Source organism: Schistocerca nitens, chromosome 1, assembly GCF_023898315.1.
Source record: "Schistocerca nitens isolate TAMUIC-IGC-003100 chromosome 1, iqSchNite1.1, whole genome shotgun sequence".
In the NCBI taxonomy this organism is placed as follows: Eukaryota; Metazoa; Arthropoda; class Insecta; order Orthoptera; family Acrididae; genus Schistocerca; species Schistocerca nitens.
Window position 1 is genome coordinate 346,639,660 of NC_064614.1, and position 19,879 is coordinate 346,659,538.

The 19,879-nt window shown below is 41.8% G+C and overlaps 1 non-coding gene across 1 annotated transcript; it reads left to right on the forward strand.

Annotated features, from left to right (window-relative positions):
* The first annotated feature begins 12,933 nt into the window (after nucleotides 1-12,933).
* Trnas-cga (transfer RNA serine (anticodon CGA)) lies at nucleotides 12,934-13,009 on the forward strand. The gene has a single exon. It is a non-coding gene; the product is annotated as a tRNA-Ser (tRNA).
* The last annotated feature ends 6,870 nt before the right edge of the window (nucleotides 13,010-19,879 follow it).

Sequence of the window (19,879 nt, forward strand, 5' to 3'; positions counted from 1 at the left end):
TATGGTGAACATCGAATTCAGCGGCAACCTACGTCTACTTGCTGCGGGCCTGTTCTCAAAGCATAAACCCATTTTATTCAAAGGTACGTTTTTGCCCTGTCGTGGTCTGCCTTCATTGGCCTTGTTACTTCCGTGTCTAATGACTTCTTTGTCGACGTTAAACCCCTTCCTTCCTCCTTGCGTATCATCAATGTGACGATATTTCCCGACCGAATGCGGATTGCAGGAAATGAGCGACAATGCTGACGTCTTCGTGCAGGAAAATGTTCACAGTACATACTGAGACCTTTCGGCCATGGCCTACGGTATCACCGTAAACAAACTGCATGTCTCTCCACGTGTTGAATTCATTTATGTGTAGGATCGTCAAGCAAGCGCAGTAGCACTACAAGCTGTTTACTGGCTCAATCCGAAAGTCAGAATGTCAGTAGACTACGTACCCTAAGACAAATTTAGTTTAATGTCGTTTGAAGATGATACTTTTAGTCTTTTGCTCCACCGCTGGCATACTTAAACACGCTTAGTGCTCACTCAGTATGCATTTCTGGCATCTGGCTGCTTATCAAAATATGTCTGTTAGTGGCTCCGTCGCAATATGTGTCAATTTTTGAGCGGCCTTTATACATTTCCGTAGCCAATCTATTCATTAATATCCGAGCTAGCCAACGATTACCCACATTGTGCAAATGTCGATAAACAGAGAAGTTAACACTGTGAAAAAAGAACTGTAAAATACAGACTTCATGCTCAACAATAGTAGCAAAATGCAAATTTTTATTGACTCAGCAACGAATTTCTTCCTAAATGTCGTTTGGTCTCTCCAGATATATTTTTTTCTGAGCCCTTTACGGGTTGATAAGTAATGCGTTACGTAAAGTGTAGATGACAGCATTAACAATGCAAAAAGAATTTCACAGTTGAATGCAGAGGAAATATCGGATAAGCTGAAACAATGTATAGAAGCGTCTACGAGGGTGAATTTTGTGGCTGTTGACGTGGCAGAAGAAGAAACAGGAATACTATAGTCAAAGTTCCGCAGACCTTTGGAAGAACTCTGAACAAACAGTGCAGAAGGCATAGATAACATTCCTTCTGTATTTCAAAACATCATTCGATGATGTGGAATCCAAACGATTACTCAAGTGAGTGTGCCTCCAGTAGACTATGGAGACATGCCATCCGACTATCGGAAGAGGATAATCCACTCAGTCGTGAAGAAAGAAACGACTGGTGAATGCGAGAACTATCGGAAAATCAGCGCATGCATCGAAATTGATTATAAGCGTAATATAAAGAACGGGAAAGAAAACTGACGGTGTGTTTGATGACAATCAACTTGACTTTAGGAAATGTCCAAATAGACAGCTCAGACGTTGCCCTTAATACTGGAGGTAAAACGTAGATTTGTCGACCTAGAAAAAGCTTTCAATAACGTGAAAATTAGCAATATACTTGAAATTATCAATAAAATAGGTGTAAGCTTTAAGGAGAAACATGAATAAGCGATGTTTAAAGGGTAGTCTTCAGACTTTCGGCTCTAGTCCAGCTCTGTAATGGAAGTTTAATATGCTTTCTAATTCCACTTTCAAATGACAGCGTTCGCTTTTCGTGTGCTGTAGTCTTTTTCTGAAATTACGAAAACTACTTCGGAAATGTAAGGTTTTTCCAAATACGTACGGAAAACTGATCCAAGGTGCAACATGGTCATGTGCGTAGGAAAAAATATTCTATTCAGATTTAAAAAGCATTGCAATCGCAGAAATCACGGAAATACTGTATTTAATAGCCTTTGTATTACTTTATTACTCTATTACATATCAATAGCCAGTAAGTGGAATCATATTAAGAAGAAATATTGTCCAAAACCAGTTACGAGTTAAAAACATTTTGGAAGAGAAGCTATTTTCAACTAACATGAGTTTCCATTTTTGAGACGAGGCAGATGTTAAGACTAAAAAAAAAAACAGGTAATTTGAAAATATCACGTATTCCATGGTAGAAGACCTTCCGTTCCAAGGTACAAGATGGTGCACGACTAGGATTGGCATACCTATCTGGTACCTCGTCAGGACATTCTGAAATGGGGGTGCAGAAACGAAATAAAAAAAATTATTTAATATAATTGCTTTTTGTTTAGAACACAATTACATGGAACTTCTTGTGGCCGAAGTAATTGGTACACCATATTTTTTGGAAGATTTCACCTTTTCCGGAAATATTTTTTACCTTTTACGCATTTATAAAACTCGGTGCAAGTCAGCTTGTAGTTAAACTGGCACTGTATGACTGATTCCACAGTCCCTCGCAGCAGTCGATGTCTTTCATCAGTCTACTGGGCCGGCCTCAGCGAGAATCCTCTTTCCACAGTGGCTTTACATGCGGGAATAGAAAACAATTACTCGCATAATTTTAGCAGTTGACATTTGCGTTCAGGATTTTCAGTTTCTTTAAAAAAGTAAATCCGTCTTTCTTCCACGGAGTGTTTAAGACCTCCATTCTTCCGAGTCACGCTTAGTTTCTAGAAAGCTCTTCAGATATATACAGTTGCCTGAAATCTTCACACCATTTTTAGTCAGATATATAATAGTGTTTTCAATCATCACCTAATCCGGGGTTTCAGATAACTTCATCCAGTCAAATACTTGATATTTATTAAAAGGATTAGCCCATTTCTCTAAGTAATCAAATGGTATCGTATAGGAAGCATTGTTATCTTACTCAAATTTCGAACTCAGTATTTCTTGGTTAGGGTTCTCATTCTAATTTGTTCAGATTCATCTTCGTTTGCATGCCATTAATATTGGCAGTCTTCCGTTCATTCAGACATCTCCGAATGTCGACTTTATTCTTCTCCACTACTTTTTTTTTTTCAAACAGAGCCAAGATTGTAGAAACATGAAGAAAATTTCACTGATCGGGCTACTAAAAAAATCTGAAATTGTTTTAGGTGGCCTGTCTTCGGCGACAAAAAATTGTTTTAATGGAATCCAAAGCTTAATAATTCTGTCAACTGCGGGCATTAACGACAGTCATCTTGTTTTTGATAGAGGTAGAAGAGTCTGATTCTTGGCATCAACGTATAAGCAGGACTTTTTCAGCTTCTCTGCCCTTACCGTGTATACTGAAGAATAATTAAACATTTTTCACGACAATTATTTCAATGTCGACAGTTAAGACTACAGCAGTGCCTGATATGGTGTTGTGCAGGATAGGGGAAAGGCATCCAATTTCTTCTACATTTGTTCCTTCTTTAATTTGGTGAAACACATTCTCCTGGCAGCGCCGTTGAAGCCCTCCGAAGTTGATATTGGTATTGTCTACACAAATAGCAACTAATTTATCTAACGGAATTTTCAGCTGTCTTAAAGTGTCTAGACAAAACTTTGCGACTGTCTCCGATGTTTCGTTATTCAGCGAATCAAAAGTCAACAGCCTCTGCTGGATTCCGTCAGTTTCAGTAAAGTATCGAACAACTAAAGGACACATCTTTTCAGCCTTGTGGTCCGATGCGTCGGTGGCTATGTCGTAAAATGAAAATTCCTTCAACTGTTTTATGCATTCGTACACGGCGTGTAGTGAGAGAATATTTTTAACAATTGTTGTAGCTCTGGTCTTGGCTGTAGACTGTTTTGCGGCGACTTTTGAGTCAGGATACATTACGGCATTCAGTTTAACGATACAGTCAAGAGAACTTATAGCTTGATGATGCTTGACAACTTTATAAGCTGGTAGCAAGGTAGCAACAAGCAATTCCTTGTGGGTATCTTCTTTAATCATGAACGTAGAAATAGGTTTTGATGTCAATGCTACCGTGAATCTATCTGCACGATTCTTTGTAGAAATGTTATACCTCACAAGTGACTTACCTCCTTGAGTTGCTGAGATGAAACAGCTACAAATCTCACGCAACGCTTCCTGATCCGTGCGTCCTTTCTTGACAAAAGACCACTCATCTAAAAAGTGACACTGTATTTTCCATCCTTATGCTTTTTCATAAGCTGTGATAAATTTATTAGACGGTAAACAATCGACAACAACATTTTATTCATCGAAGTACACGTCGCTGTACGTTTCACGCCCTGTGTACCAACAGGAAACACTTCAGACATTACTAGCTTGCACTCAATGTTCGTATTACGTATAGAAAGAATCGTCTGTTCGGACCTCTAATGAAATGCGAACTATCCGATTCTTCCGCGTGTCGCTGTTTGAATAGTTCCAGCCCCGTACTACTGGAGAAGTTGGTGTTTTCCGAATGATGCTACCAGACCTAGAAGGTGCTTGCTTCTTCGATACAGGATAGGCAATATGCAACCCCATTTGTGCCCCGACCTTATCAACATAAACTTGTTGACATAAATAAAATCAACCGAGGCTACATGTACACATTGTGCTAACAGATGGTGTTACTTCAGTGCTTGAGCCAAGCTGGTAACAGTATTTTGCAAGATCTGGACAAAATTGGGTCTTGTAGGGATGTCGTGACAAGAAGGTCCTTAGCGGTGACGGTCCCGATATAACGGGACGCTTGGCAACCTTATACAAGACAGACACCTTATAGCTGAACCATCCACACATTACATAACCAAATATGCAGAATTTTACTCACCATAAACTCTGTATCCGAAGAAGTAACAATATCCTCCAAAAGAGCTTTAGTATATTACACACACTTAAATATTTAGAACTCGTAATATTACAAACGCTGCACACAACACAATCTCGCGTCCCACAACAACAAAAATGATAGAACCTGCCGGAAATTGTCCAAGGTGATCACTAGTTAGCATTCCTTCGTGTGACTTTAAAATGTGTTACTATATTGAAATACTGACCAGAAAACACCGTACACTTTCCTCTACGTACAGCACTCTCCCCTACAAGAACCAAGACGGAAAAATCAGAAAGTAAGCCCAAGAGTGAAGTACTTGAATTAAAAAGGGAGTAAGGTACGTCCACAGATATTTTTCTCTACTGTTCAACCTGTAAATCGAAAAACTAGGGATTAAAGGGAACTTTCAAAAGGATGGAAAGACATAAGCGATAAGATTGGCTGATGGAAGTGAGGATCAAATAAAGTATAGCCAGTCAGTTGCCAAAGCGGAAGGTTTATTCAGACACATTGAACTAGTTTAGACGTCTTTACAAACGTCTTCTTCAGAAGGGTCAATGGTTACACTGGTTACATAATGTCGCGGAGGTACGTTAAAATTGTAGGCATAAGGCACCGGTGAAAGATAAAATTCACCTCCACTCTTTTATCTAGGTCAGCGGTTTCATTTCTGCAACTAACTGGCTGTATTTCACTTTATCCTCACGAAGGTTCCATTTTACAGTTGTTGCATACAGCCATCTTCAAGATTTTAAAACAGTAAACCTTTTGGAATGGAAGGTTTATAAATGTGATTATGCAACGCCGTAAGCTGCTTTGAATTACTCCTTAATATTCGACTGACTTCCGTCAAATGCCGTTATCCAGCACCTTCTGTAAAAACTACATGAATACAGAAAAATTTCAGATGAAAAGGATGTTTCAAAATCATAACAGAAACATTAGCAATACTCACTGCTTGAGTTACCAGCAAGAGCTATACCGTTATCTACACGCCAAAAAAAGCCCAATATCAAAAGTGTAATGTTTTGTGTAGACATGTAGATTTCGATGTTTAGAGTGTCAACTGCAGACAGTCCTCGGAGAAATACGTAAAAAAACGTAAAAGTTGTGAAAGTTAAACATCGCTAACCCATAAACGCCGTAGACGTAGTTTCAATGAGTATGCCTTCATGATCAGCGTTACATTTGTAATACGACATCCCCAAAAACATTGAGCCTATTTTTAATATTTCAGTTCTATTTGATCATTCAAAATTGTATTTTTGTTCTTTAGCATAATGTGAAAAAATTTCCGTCTTTTCCACAGACAAACTAGTAGAAAAATTTGTAGGTGGCACAACGAACAACGTAGCACCGACAAAAGCATTCCGTTGACCTTTTGATACAAATTAAATGGGTGAAAAACATGAAGTGGATAAATTTGGAAACTGTGTTACTATTTATAATAATATGCAGAAAGATAGATCTTTTGATGTTATACAAGAGCTGAAAATTTTTTCACCTCATGCTAAAGCACCACCGTAATCTGATGACACCAGAAACACTTATGCAACACACAAGTAGGGCTGTGTATTTTGACCATGTATCATCTATGATCAGAAGGGTGTGCCTGGTCAAGTGGTATTCTCTCACTTCATTTTTTATCACATGTCAGACGTATTTATGACATATACAGAGGAACTTGCGAATCAGGCTGTCTACGTGATACCGTTATGGTATTCTGTAGTTCCTATGAATACTCTTTAACAACAATTTATTGTGGATGAATTATATTGACATCTTAGGCAGTAGTGTGTGATGTTTTGGTACTTATGTGATCTATGGCTGATTTCATCTTAAAGCAGAGACTACTGTGTGAACAAGTGATTTATTGCGTTCATCCATTCCGCGATACACCTCCACTGCACGAACTTCCATAAAAAATGTCAAAGAAGGACTGTCACGCGAAAAGTAGAAAACTAGGTTTGCACAGAGGAATGACGACAGCTGTTCTTCTTACGTTCTGTTCACCAGTGACACACTGCGTTGTCCCAGCCACTCAGTGTACTGTCGTCTGTGACGTATATATGTAGCTGTCTTAATAAACCGCTCTTTAAACACGTCTGCTCAGGTATTCCCGTTAGTTTGAAGTTGATGTGCAACTTTAAAGACAGGATCTGTAAGTACAGCGTATGTTGACTGGAGAGGACTTAACGATTTCATTATCTTGAATATATTTCATCAGCTAGAAAACTGAAAGTGTGCAAAATCCTACAGGTCTTCAACAGAAGTTCAATATGCAAGAAATATTCTTTCTTCTGTTGAACTTCTGTTGAAGACCTGTAGAATTTTCTCAAGGTATTTAAATTAAAATGTCTGTGTAATTTATTCCAGTTTCATGGAATTCCCTACTACCATCAAGCAGCATAAGTGTTCGCGTGAGAAAATATCTTCATTTGTTGACTGACTCAGAACCTTCGCCTACAGTACAGTCAAATATATAAGTGCTTCTGAATAAAAGAGAAAATTGACATGTCTGTCATAGAAAGTATGTTTTTTTTTTTTTTGTTGAGCAAGAGAAGCTGCTGTGCGTTACATGTAATGTTCATAACAGCATTTGTTAAATTTGTTAAAGTTATTTATTGGAATGTGTATTATCAGCCAATGTAGGAACGTTGATTTTTCTGTCAGTAATATATGAGATTTTAGCCTGACCTTGGTAATCGATGAATCGCTAACTCATTAATAATTTACGGTGTCGCGCTCCAATATATGAGCATGTGACAGGCCCATTAATTTGTCGCATAACTCGATCGGTGTGGTCGCTGACACGCAACGCTCGAACAAATCCAGCCTCTCTTCGTGGTTTTTTGCACCCGTGACACAAGCGAATTTTTTGTAAAGTACAGCATTATTTTGTTTAAAATAACTGTTGGTGAGGCATTTAAAATGAAGAGCTGTTCTGCGGCACACTTGTCACAAGAGAAACTTTAACTCAGTTTTTTTTCCTGACCAGTATTTGTCTGATTTCGAAGGTCGTTAAGCTTCACATTGCTACCTCAATTGCTAACAGGTTGTAAGAAATTCTAGGAGTTCTTTTTTTACTTAAAGCAAAAGTTTTCAGTCTTTATTCTTTCTTAGCAAGAAGTGTCTAAGGAATTTTTGACACAGAACGGAATAATTTACTAATTTTAATGAAATAGTTCGAGTGCAGCCGCCATTTTTGTGCTTAAGTCTTAAAATGTGTTGCTGAATCAGATTGTAGTCCTACTTGCCCAATTAATTCCGAACACACTTATTCCGCGTCTGCCACGCTACTGTGTTTTTACGGGTCTTCAATACATCTTTTGCATGTTTATTCACACTTGGGGTTAACAGCACCTAACTGTCTACAATTCTGATGCTGTCAATCTTATTCCTCATTTAGTTGGAACTGTATTCCAGTTTCATGTTAGCGCTATCGTCTGTAATCATTTACTTATCAGTTGTTTGAGATTTTCCCTTAGAATTTTTTGCTGTTGCTAATTTCGACTTCCATGCAGCTTCAGTCCATACGGACGATATTGCTGTTGTCTTTCCTATCGATTACGTTTCTACGCTTCCTTTGTCGAGGTACTATCATGTTATTTTCATCAATCTGATGCCGCCCCCTTGATGTCCTCTCCCGTGCTATCCTCTTCATTTCAGTCGCATGTAATGGAGAAGCAATTGCATCCAACGTCCTCAATTATTTGTTGGATATAAGCCAATCTTCGTTTTCCTCTACATATTTTCGCTTTAATGCTCCCTCAAGTACCATGCACATTATTCCATGATATCTTAACACATATCCTGTCATTCTGTTCCCTCTTCTTGTAAATGTTTCCCACACGTTCCTCTTCTCATTGAGTCTGCAGGGGACATAGATACACTCCTGGAAATTGAAATAAGAACACCGTGAATTCATTGTCCCAGGAAGGGGAAACTTTATTGACACATTCCTGGGGTCAGATACATCACATGATCACACTGACAGAACCACAGGCACATAGACACAGGCAACAGAGCATGCACAATGTCGGCACTAGTACAGTGTATATCCACCTTTCGCAGCAATGCAGGCTGCTATTCTCCCATGGAAACGATCGTAGAGATGCTGGATGTAGTCCTGTGGAACGGCTTGCCATGCCATTTCCACCTGGCGCCTCAGTTGGACCAGCGTTCGTGCTGGACGTGCAGACCGCGTGAGACGACGCTTCATCCAGTCCCAAACATGCTCAATGGGGGACAGATCCGGAGATCTTGCTGGCCAGGGTAGTTGACTTACACCTTCTAGAGCACGTTGGGTGGCACGGGATACATGCGGACGTGCATTGTCCTGTTGGAACAGCAAGTTCCCTTGCCGGTCTAGGAATGGTAGAACGATGGGTTCGATGACGGTTTGGATGTACCGTGCACTATTCAGTGTCCCCTCGACGATCACCAGTGGTGTACGGCCAGTGTAGGAGATCGCTCCCCACACCATGATGCCGGGTGTTGGCCCTGTGTGCCTCGGTCGTATGCAGTCCTGATTGTGGCGCTCGCCTGCACGGCGCCAAACACGCATACGACCATCATTGGCACCAAGGCAGAAGCGACTCTCATCGCTGAAGACGACACGTCTCCATTCGTCCCTCCATTCACGCCTGTCGCGACACCACTGGAGGCGGGCTGCACGATGTTGGGGCGTGAGCGGAAGACGGCATAACGGTGTGCGGGACCGTAGCCCAGCTTCATGGAGACGGTTGCGAATGGTCCCCGCCGATACCCCAGGAGCAACAGTGTCCCTAATTTGCTGGGAAGTGGCGGTGCGGTCCCCTACGGCACTGCGTAGGATCCTACGGTCTTGGCGTGCATCCGTGCGTCGCTGCGGTCCGGTCCCAGGTCGACGGGCACGTGCACCTTCCGCCGACCACTGGCGACAACATCGATGTACTGTGGAGACCTCACGCCCCACGTGTTGAGCAATTCGGCGGTACGTCCACCCGGCCTCCCGCATGCCCACTATACGCTCTCGCTCAAAGTCCGTCAACTGCACATACGGTTCACGTCCACGCTGTCGCGGCATGCTACCAGTGTTAAAGACTGCGATGGAGCTCCGTATGCCACGGCAAACTGGCTGACACTGACGGCGGCGGTGCACAAATGCTGCGCAGCTAGCGCCATTCGACGGCCAACACCGCGGTTCCTGGTGTGTCCGCTGTGCCGTGCGTGTGATCATTGCTTGTACAGCCCTCTCGCAGTGTCCGGAGCAAGTATGGTGGGTCTGACACACCGGTGTCAATGTGTTCTTTTTTCCATTTCCAGGAGTGTGTTTCATATCAGTCCGCCAAATTTTCAATATCCTTCTATAGGAACACTCCTCAAATGCTTCAATTCTCCTCTTTCCCGGTATTCCCACAGTCCATGATTCACATTCATACAATGCTGTGGTCCAAACGTACATTCATAGAAATTTCAAACTGAAGCCGGTGTTTCACAGTAACAGACTTTCTTTGCCCAGAAATGCCGTCTTGCTTGTGCTACTCTGCAGTTTATGTCCTCCCTGCTTCGTCCATCAGGTGTTATTTTTTCTTCCAAGGGAGCAGCAGGATTCCATCACTTCATCTACTTCTTGGTCTCTAATTTCAATGTTAAAGCTGGCTGGCTCTGAACACTATGGGACTTAACTTCTGAGGTCATCAGCCCCCTAGAACTTAGAACTACTTAAAACTAACTAACCTAAGGACATCACACACATCCATGCCCGAGGCAGGATTCAAACCTGCGACCGTAGTGGTCGCGCAGTTCCAGACTGTAGCGCCTAGAACAGCTCGGCCACTCCGGCCGGCCTCAATGTTAAGTTTATCGGTAATGTTATTCATGCTACTCCTCATTTATTTATTCTTTCTTCTTTTTATTCTCAGTCCTACGTGCCCATTATACTGTTCTTTCCACTCTTCTTCATTTTCACAGAGTATAGCAATACCAGCAACGACTTTTATCATTAATATCCTTTGACGCTGAATTTTTATCTCAGTCTTATACAGCGTGGCGCAGGGGAACGGGAAATTTTGAACGTTACAGTTGGCAGCACTGTAGCGCCAGCAGATGTTCGAAACTTTGCACTATTGATGTGAACGCATTGCCATTTAGTAATCATGGAGAATTGGACTGGTGCGGAACGTGCAGTAGCTGTGAGAGCGTTTTACAAAAATGGTGATAGTGCGACTGCCGCGCAGAGAACATTTCGACAGCATTACCAGCTTGGACGTCATGGACGTGTCCCATCTGCGCATGCGATTACAACGTGGGTGCGTAATTTTGAAGAAACAGGATCTGCCTTGAAAAAGAAACCTCCAGGTCGCATTCCAACGGTATGTACCCCAGAGAACATTGCAGCTGCTAGAGCTACAATCGAGAGAAGTCCTCGCCGCTCCGTTCGACAGAATGCATCTTCGCTAGGGATTAAGCGACGAAGCTTACAAAGAATACTGCACGAATTAGACTTCCATCCCTATAAGTTGCAGATTGTGCAACACTTACATGAACGAGACCCAGCGTCACGTATGGAGTTTAGCAGCCAGATATTGGCTAAAATCAACGAGGACGCGATTTTCCTTGGTAACTTATGGATATCAGACGAAGCCCATTTCCACCTGAACGGATTCGTGAACAAACATAATTTTCGTTATTGGGCACAGGACAATCCTTGTGAGTTTCACCAGCGACCACTACATAGCGCCAAGGTCACAATATGATGTGCTGTATCATGTCATAGTGTTATCGGCCCTTATTTTTTTGAAGGTGAGGATGGTAGTGCAGTGACAGGAACATCCGCTCGATATGTTGAAATGCTTCAAACATTCTTTACACCGACACTGTACGAGCTTAAACGTTGAAAACATGTGGTTTCAGCAGGACGCAGCCACGTCACACACTGCTCGACAATCGATGGCAGCAGTTCGTCAATTGTTTGGAAGACGCATTATTTCACGTAACGGTGACATTGCATGGTCTGCGAGATCCCCTGATCTTAGTGTGTGCGACTTCTTCCTGTGGGGATATCTTAAAGGCAAGGTGTACCGTACATGTCCTGCAACAATCCATGAACTGAAGGAGAACATTGAAAACGAAATCACTGCCATTCCCCAAGATTTGCTACACCGCGCATTCCAGAGTTTTCATAACAGGCTGTTAGAGTGTGAACGCCGAATGGGAGCACATTTTTCCGATGTCATCTTTAAAATGTAAAGAGACACTTTTGGACATTTTGAATGTCAAGACATACTGAATAATGGCATACTGAATACATTCACTTTCGTTAATAAAGTACTAGTTTTATGAATTTATACATGGAAATGACGTTATTTCGAAATTTCCCGTTTCCCTGCGCCACCCTGTACCTTTCTTTTATGTACGTCACTGCTTTTTCGATGCGTAGTTTTAGCAGTAGGGACGAAAAATTTCGTCCCTCTCTTACAACTTTTCTAATTCGACCACTTCGTTCCTGGTCTTCCTTTCTTGGTTTTCTCTCTTAATTACTCTTTTTCTTGGATCTTCAACCATCAGGTTTGTTAGCAGCACTTCGACACTGATTTCTGTCTTCGGTCTGCCTCTTGAGAGTAGCATAGCTGGTGCAGATGTTATCCTCCATTATCTGGTTGATGTATTTTAGTCTCAGTCTGTGCCTTGTGTTTTCCCCTTCTACTGTCCCTTCAATTATACCTTTAATGATGCCGATATATCTCAGCAGATGGCCGACGCATTTGTCCTTTCTGTGTTCGATTACCTTCAGGAGACAAGGTTTCTCTTCCTCCACTCTGTAGAGCACCTCTTTGATATCTTGTCTTACCAGGAAATCTTGAGCATTCTGCGGCAGCACCAAATCTCGAAGGCTGTTATTTTATGTTTTTCTACTTCTCCGAATGCCCATGCTTCTCTTCCGAACAGCAGTACACTCCGAAAAAACGCATTTATGAGATTTTTCTGAGGTGTTTGTCTATACTGCTGGATGTGAAAAGGTTTCTCTTCATCCAGAATGAGATTTCCACTCTGCAGCGGAGTGTGCGCTGATATGAAACTTCCTGACAGATTAAAACTGTGTGCCGGACCGAGACTCGAACTCGGGACCTTTGCTTTTCGCGGGCAAGTGCTCTACCAACTGAGCTACCCAAGCACGACTCACACCCGGTCCTCACAGCTTTACTTCCGCCAGAACCACGTCTCCTACCTTCCAAACTTTACAGAAGCTCTCCTGCGAACCATGCAGGACTAGCACTCCTGAAAGAAAAGATATTGCGGAGACATGGCTTAGCCACAGCCTGGGGGATGTTTCAGTCGTGCTTGGGTAGCTCAGTTGGTAGAGCACTTGCCCGCGAAAGGCAAAGGTCCCGAGTTCGAGTCTCGGCCGGCACACAACTTTAATCTGCCAGGAAGTTTCGTTTCTCTTCGTGTTTGTCTGGTGGATTCGGCTTACCCGTATCCTTCCCTGACCTTCCGTCTGATGTGATTTCACTCTCTACGTAGCTAAAGAATTAAGTGAGCACTGGGCAATTGTGTTTCTTCTGCTCACTACTAAGCTTTTTGTTTTATCTTTATTAATTTTCATATTGTAGGAAGAGCTGAGGGTGGTTTCCATCTGGGCCAGTACCGCTTGTAATTGCTCTACACCTTCAATTAACACTGCGATATTATCAGCAAATCTCAGCATGTCTATTTTCTTACTATGAATTTTAATTCCTCCTACGTCTCCTAGTCTCACCCCAACTTTATCTATTGCCCTTTGAATGCATCCACTGAACAAGACGGGAGAGAGTGAGCAGCGCTGTCGTACAACCTGCTTCAATGTAGCTTCTTCTTGACGTTCTCCACACTTAATAACAGCCACCTCTTCTGTATACAGTCGTTGCATTTCTCTCCTGTCCTTATAATTTATGCTTATCTGTCTCAGCACCTTAAAAAGCTCTCGCCAGTCTGCCCTACCAAACGCTTTTTCTGAGTCGTTGAAGGCAATATGTATGTGTCTTGACCCTTCCATAGTCTTTCTTCAAGAATTAATCGTAAGCTAAGATTACTTCACGTGTACCTACTCCTCTTCTAAAGCCAAACAGGTCATCTTTGATTACTGCATCTATCCTGACTTGTATCTGCCTTAGAATGATCCAGGTGGAGACCTTCGTGGCGTTTGCTAGCAAACTGCGAGTCCTGTATTGTTCACATCTATATGCAGACGATTCGTTTGGTATTGGCGCTGTTATACATTTTTTAAAGTCTATTGAGAGCTCCCCCCCCCCCCCCCCCCCCCATGAACCATGGACCTTGCCGTTGGTGGGGAGGCTTGCGTGCCTCAGCGATACAGATAGCCGTTCCGTAGGTACAACCACAACGGAGGGGTATCTGTTGAGAGGCCAGACAAACGTGTGGTTCCTGAAGAGGGACAGCAGACTTTTCAGTAGTTGCAAGGGCAACAGTCTGGATGATTGACTCATCTGGCCTTGTAACAATAACCAAAACGGCCTTGCTGTGCTGGTATTGCGAACGGCTGAAAGCAAGGGGAAACTACAGCCGTAATTTTTCCCGAGGGCATGCAGCTTTACTGTATGATTAAATGATGATGGCATCCTCTTGGGTAAAATATTCCGGAGGTAAAATAGTCCCCCATTCGGATCTCCGGGCGGGGACTACTCAAGAGGATGTCGTTATCAGGAGAAAGAAAACTGGCGTTCTACGGATCGGAGCGTGGAATGTCAGGTCCCTTAATCGGGCAGGTAGGTTAGAAAATTTGAAAAGGGAAATGGATAGGTTAAAGTTAGATATAGTGGGAATTAGTGAAGTTCGGTGGCAGGAGGAACAAGACTTCTGGTCAGGTGACTACAGGGTTATAAACACAAAGTCAAACAGGGGTAATGCAGGAGTAGGTTTAATAATGAATAGGAAAATAGGAACGCGGGTAAGCTACTACAAACAGCTTAGTGAACGCATTATTGTGGCCAAGATAGATACGAAGCCCACACCTACTACAGTAGTACAAGTTTATATGCCAACTAGCTCTGCAGATGACGAAGAAATTGAAGAAATGTATGATGAAATAAAAGAAATTATTCAGATAGTGAAGGGAGACGAAAATTTAATAGTCATAGGTGACTGGAATTTAGGAAAATGGAGAGAAGGAAACGTAGTAGGTGAATATGGATTGGGGCTAAGAAATGAAAGAGGAAGCCGCCTGGTAGAATTTTGCACAGAGCACAACTTAATCATAGCTAACACTTGGTTTAAGAATCATGATAGAAGGTTGTATACATGGAAGAACCCTGGAGATACTAAAAGGTATCAGATAGATTATATAATGGTAAGACAGAGATTTAGGAACCAGGTTTTAAATTGTAAGACATTTCCAGGGGCAGATGTGGACTCTGACCACTATCTATTGGTTATGACCTGTAGATGAAAACTGAAGAAACTGCAAAAAGGTGGGAATTGAAGGAGATGGGACCTGGATAAACTGAAAGAACCAGAGGTTGTAGAGAGTTTCAGGGAGAGCATAAGGGAACAATTGACAGGAATGGGGGAAAGAAATACAGTAGAAGAAGAATGGGTAGCTTTGAGGGATGAAGTAGTGAAGGCAGCAGAGGATCAAGTAGGTAAAAAGACGAGGGCTAGTAGAAATCCTTGGGTAACAGAAGAAATATTGAATTTAATTGATGAAAGGAGAAAATATAAAAATGCAGTAAATGAAGCAGGCAAAAAGGAATACAAACGTCTCAAAAATGAGATCGACAGGAAGTGCAAAATGGCTAAGCAGGGATGGCTAGAGGACAAATGTAAGGCTGTAGAGGCTTATCTTACTAGGGGTAAGATAGATACTGCCTACAGGAAAATTAAAGAGACCTTTGGAGATAAGAGAACCACTTGTATGAACATCAAGAGCTCAGATGGAAAACCAGTTCTAAGCAAAGAAGGGAAAGCAGAAAGGTGGAAGGAGTATATAGAGGGTCTATACAAGGGCGATGTACTTGAGGACAATATTATGGAAATGGAAGAGGATGTAGATGAAGATGAAATGGGAGATACGATACTGCGTGAAGAGTTTGACAGAGCACTGAAAGACCTGAGTCGAAACAAGGCCCCCGGAGTAGACAACATTCCATTGGAACTACTGGCAGCCTTGGGAGAGCCAGTCCTGACAAAACTCTACCATCTGGTGAGCAAGATGTATGAAACAGGTGAAATACCCTCAGACTTCAAGAAGAATATAATAATTCCAATCCCAAAGAAAGCAGGTGTTGACAGATTTGAGAATTACCGAACAATCAGTTTAATAAGCCACAACTGCAAAATACTAACACGAATTCTTTACATACGAATGGAAAAACTAGTAGAAGCCAACCTCGGGGAAGATCAGTTTGGATTCCGTAGAAATACTGGAACACGTGAGGCAATACTGACCTTACGACTTATCTTAGAAGAAAGATTAAGGAAAGGCAAACCAACGTTTCTAGCATTTGTAGACTTAGAGATAGCTTTGGACAATGTTGACTGGAATACTCTCTTTCAAATTCTAAAGGTGGCAGGGGTAAAATACAGGGAGCGAAAGGCTATTTACAATTTGTACAGAAACCAGATGGCAGTTATAAGAGTCGAGGGACATGAAAGGGAAGCAGTGGTTGGGAAGGGAGTAAGACAGGGTTGTAGCCTCTCCCCGATGTTATTCAATCTGTATATTGATCAAGCAGTAAAGGAAACAAAAGAAAAAATTCGGAGTAGGTATTAAAATCCATGGAGAAGAAATAAAAACGTTGAGGTTCGCCGATGACATTGTAATTCTGTCAGAGACAGCAAAGGACTTGGAAGAACAGTTGAACGGAATGGATGGTGTGTTGAAGGGAGGATATAAGATGAACATCAACAAAAGCAAAACGAGGATAATGGAATGTAGTCGAATTAAGTCGGGTGATGTTGAGGGTATTAGATTAGGAAATGAGACACTTAAAGTAGTAAAGGTCTTTTGCTATTTGGGGAGCAAAATAACTGATGATGGTCGAAGTAGAGAGGATATAAAATGTAGACTGGCAATGGCAAGGAAAGCGTTTCTGAAGAAGAGAAATTTGTTAACATCGAGTATAGATTTAAGTGTCAGGAAGTCATTTCTGAAAGTATTTGTATGGAGTGTAGCCATGTATGGAAGTGAAACATGGACGGTAAATAGTTTGGACAAGAAGAGATTAGAAGCTTTCGAAATGTGGTGCTACAGAAGATCGCTGATTAGACGGGTAGATAACATAACTAATGAGGATGTACTGAATAGGATTGGGGAGAAGAGGAGTTTGTGGCACAACTTGACCAGAAGAAGGGTTCGGTTGGTAGGACATGTTCTGAGGCATCAAGGGATCACCAATTTAGTATTGGAGGGCAGCGTGGAGGGTAAAAATCGTAGGGGGAGACCAAGAGATGAATACACTAAGCAGATTCAGAAGGATGAAGGTTGCAGTAGGTACTGGGAGATGAAGAAGCTTGCACAGGATAGAGTAGCATGGAGAGCTGCATCAAACCAGTCTCAGGACTGAAGACCACAACAACAACAACAATTGAGAGCTCCCAGGTTTCATATACAACTTATATGAGATGGAATAGTTCGTCATGCAGCTGCTCTCTAGCAGCCTTGATGAGTTCTGCTGGTATATCATCAACGCCATTGACTTTCTCAGGTTTTGGCTGCCTGACAGTAAAGTTGAACTCATGACGCAAGATATAGACTCCCTCTACGTCCGGATCGATTTCTCGGCGTTCTCCAGTTCCAGATCATTATTTCCTGCATACTATCATACTATTTTTCGAGGTTTTTCTTTCATCTTTCTATTATGTCTTTCCGCTCATATAATACTGTTCCATTTTCATTTTGGATTTCAATACATTTTATTTGTCTGTTACCAAAGAACTGTTTAATTGATTGATGGGCAGATTCCAGCTTTCCTACCTTGATCACTTTATTCACCTCTATGCGTTGGTCGTTCAACAATTATTGTTTAGCTTTTTTTGAAAACTGTTAATTTCTGCTTCATTTGCTTCTCGTAGGATATTGCTTTTCAATGACTCCCATCTATCTTCAACATTCCTGGTGTTGTTCATAACTGTAGCCATGTATGTTTGTTTTTCGTGTGACGAACTAACAGTATCATCATTTAGTCTATTCAGATACCATTTCTCACAAGTTCTTGATGACTCTACATTTTATACGAGGGTAATCCTAAAAGTAAGGTCTCCAATTTTTTATAAGTACACAGACCTGTTTATTTCTACAATGGTTTACATCATTTTACAGCTTGAACATTTAGCTATTTTTAGACATAATCACGATTTCTGTCGCCGCATTTTTGTAGACGCTGTGGCAGTTTTTGTACGTTCATGTTGGACGGTTTTTTCTAGATCGACAGATCCTATTAATATGTCTTCGTTTTTCTCAAGTCCTGCTTCCATTATTATGCGCAACTTCAGAACTCTCGTTCCTCACAAGCGACTTCTAATCAAGCTGCGGGCCTATGGGGTATCGTCTCAGTTGTGCGTCTGGATTCGTGATTTCCTGTCAGGAAGGTCGCAGTTCGTAGTAATAGACGGCAAATCATTGAGTAAAATTGAAGTGATATCAGGTGTTCCCCAGGGAAGCCTCCTGGGACCTCTGCTGTTCCTGATCTATATAAATGACCTGGGTGACAATCTGAGCAGTTCTCTCAGGTTGTTCGCAGATGATGCTGTAATTTGCCGTCTAGTAAGGTCATCCGAAGACCAGTATCAGTTGCAAAGAGATTTAGAGAAGATTGCTGCATGGTGTGGCAGGTGTCAGTTGACGCTAAATAACGAAAAGTGTGAGGTGATCCACATGAGTTCCAAAAGAAATCCGTTGGAATTCGATTACTCGATAAATAGTACAGTTCTCAAGGCTGTCAATTCAACTAAGTACCTGGGTGTTAAAATTACGAACAACTTCAGTTGGAAAGACCACATAGATAATGTTGTGGGGAAGGCGAGCCAAAGGTTGCGTTTCATTGGCAGGACACTTAGAAGATGCAACAAGTCCACTAAAGAGACAGCTTACACTACACTCGTTCGTCCTCTGTTAGAATATTGCTGTGCGGTGTGGGATCCTTACCAGGTGGGATTGACGGAGGACATCGAAAGGGTGCAAAAAAGGGCAGCTCGTTTTGTACTATCACGTAATATGGGAGAGAGTGTGGCTGATATGATACGCGAGTTGGGATGGAATTCATTAAAGCAAAGACGTTTCTCGTCGCGGCGAGATCTATTTACGAAATTTCAGTCACCAACTTTCTCTTCCGAATGCGAAAATATTTTGTTGAGCCCAACCTACATAGGTAGGAATGATCATCAAAATAAAATAAGAGAAATCAGAGCTCGAACAGAAAGGTTTAGGTGTACGTTTTTCCCGCGCTCTGTTCGAGAGTGGAATGGTAGAGAGATGGTATGATTGTGGTTCGATGAACCCTCTGCCAAGCACTTAAATGTGAATTGCACAGTAATCATGTAGATGTAGATGACTGCTATACTTAATTTTCCGAAAGCCAAACTGATAATCATATAACAGGCCCTCAATTTTCTTTTCCATTCTTCTGTTTATTATTCTTATCAGCAGCTTGGATTCATGAACTGTTAAGCTGATTGTGCTGTAGTTCTCACAATTAATATCTGCACTTACTATCTTCGGGATTGTGAGGATGGTATGTCTCTAGACTCAGAGATTGCACTAACCAGCCTGAATAGCCGTTTGGTTTGCAGCTTTCCCGCAAATATACCAAAATTTCTGAAGGAAACTTATCTACGCCTTCCGGCTTGTTTGATGGAAAGTCTTCCAAAGCTTCCGCATCGACTCCTATTTCTTATTCTATAATGTCATCAGACAGTTCCATCGCGTCGTAGAGACCATCATCGTATTCATTCCACCTGTCTGTTTTCTCCTCTTCTTTTCACAGTGGAATTTTTCTTGCACTGGTAATGCTGATACATTTGTTTTTGATTTCAACGAAGTTTGCTTTCTCTTTTCTATATGCGGAATCAGTCGTTTCTGTTTCCATTTGTTCATATTTTTCCTGAAGTCACTTTGCCTTCGTTCCCTAGGGCTTTCTACTTCTTGTACTCATCAGTTACTTATACAGAGGGGTCCAGAAAAATGTAGACACTCTCTGATAGTTAATATCTTTGGAACAAAATGGTGTATCTTTGCAGTTTTGCATGGTAGCGTAGTCCATTGTTTTCTCAACATATCTTAGCGCACGT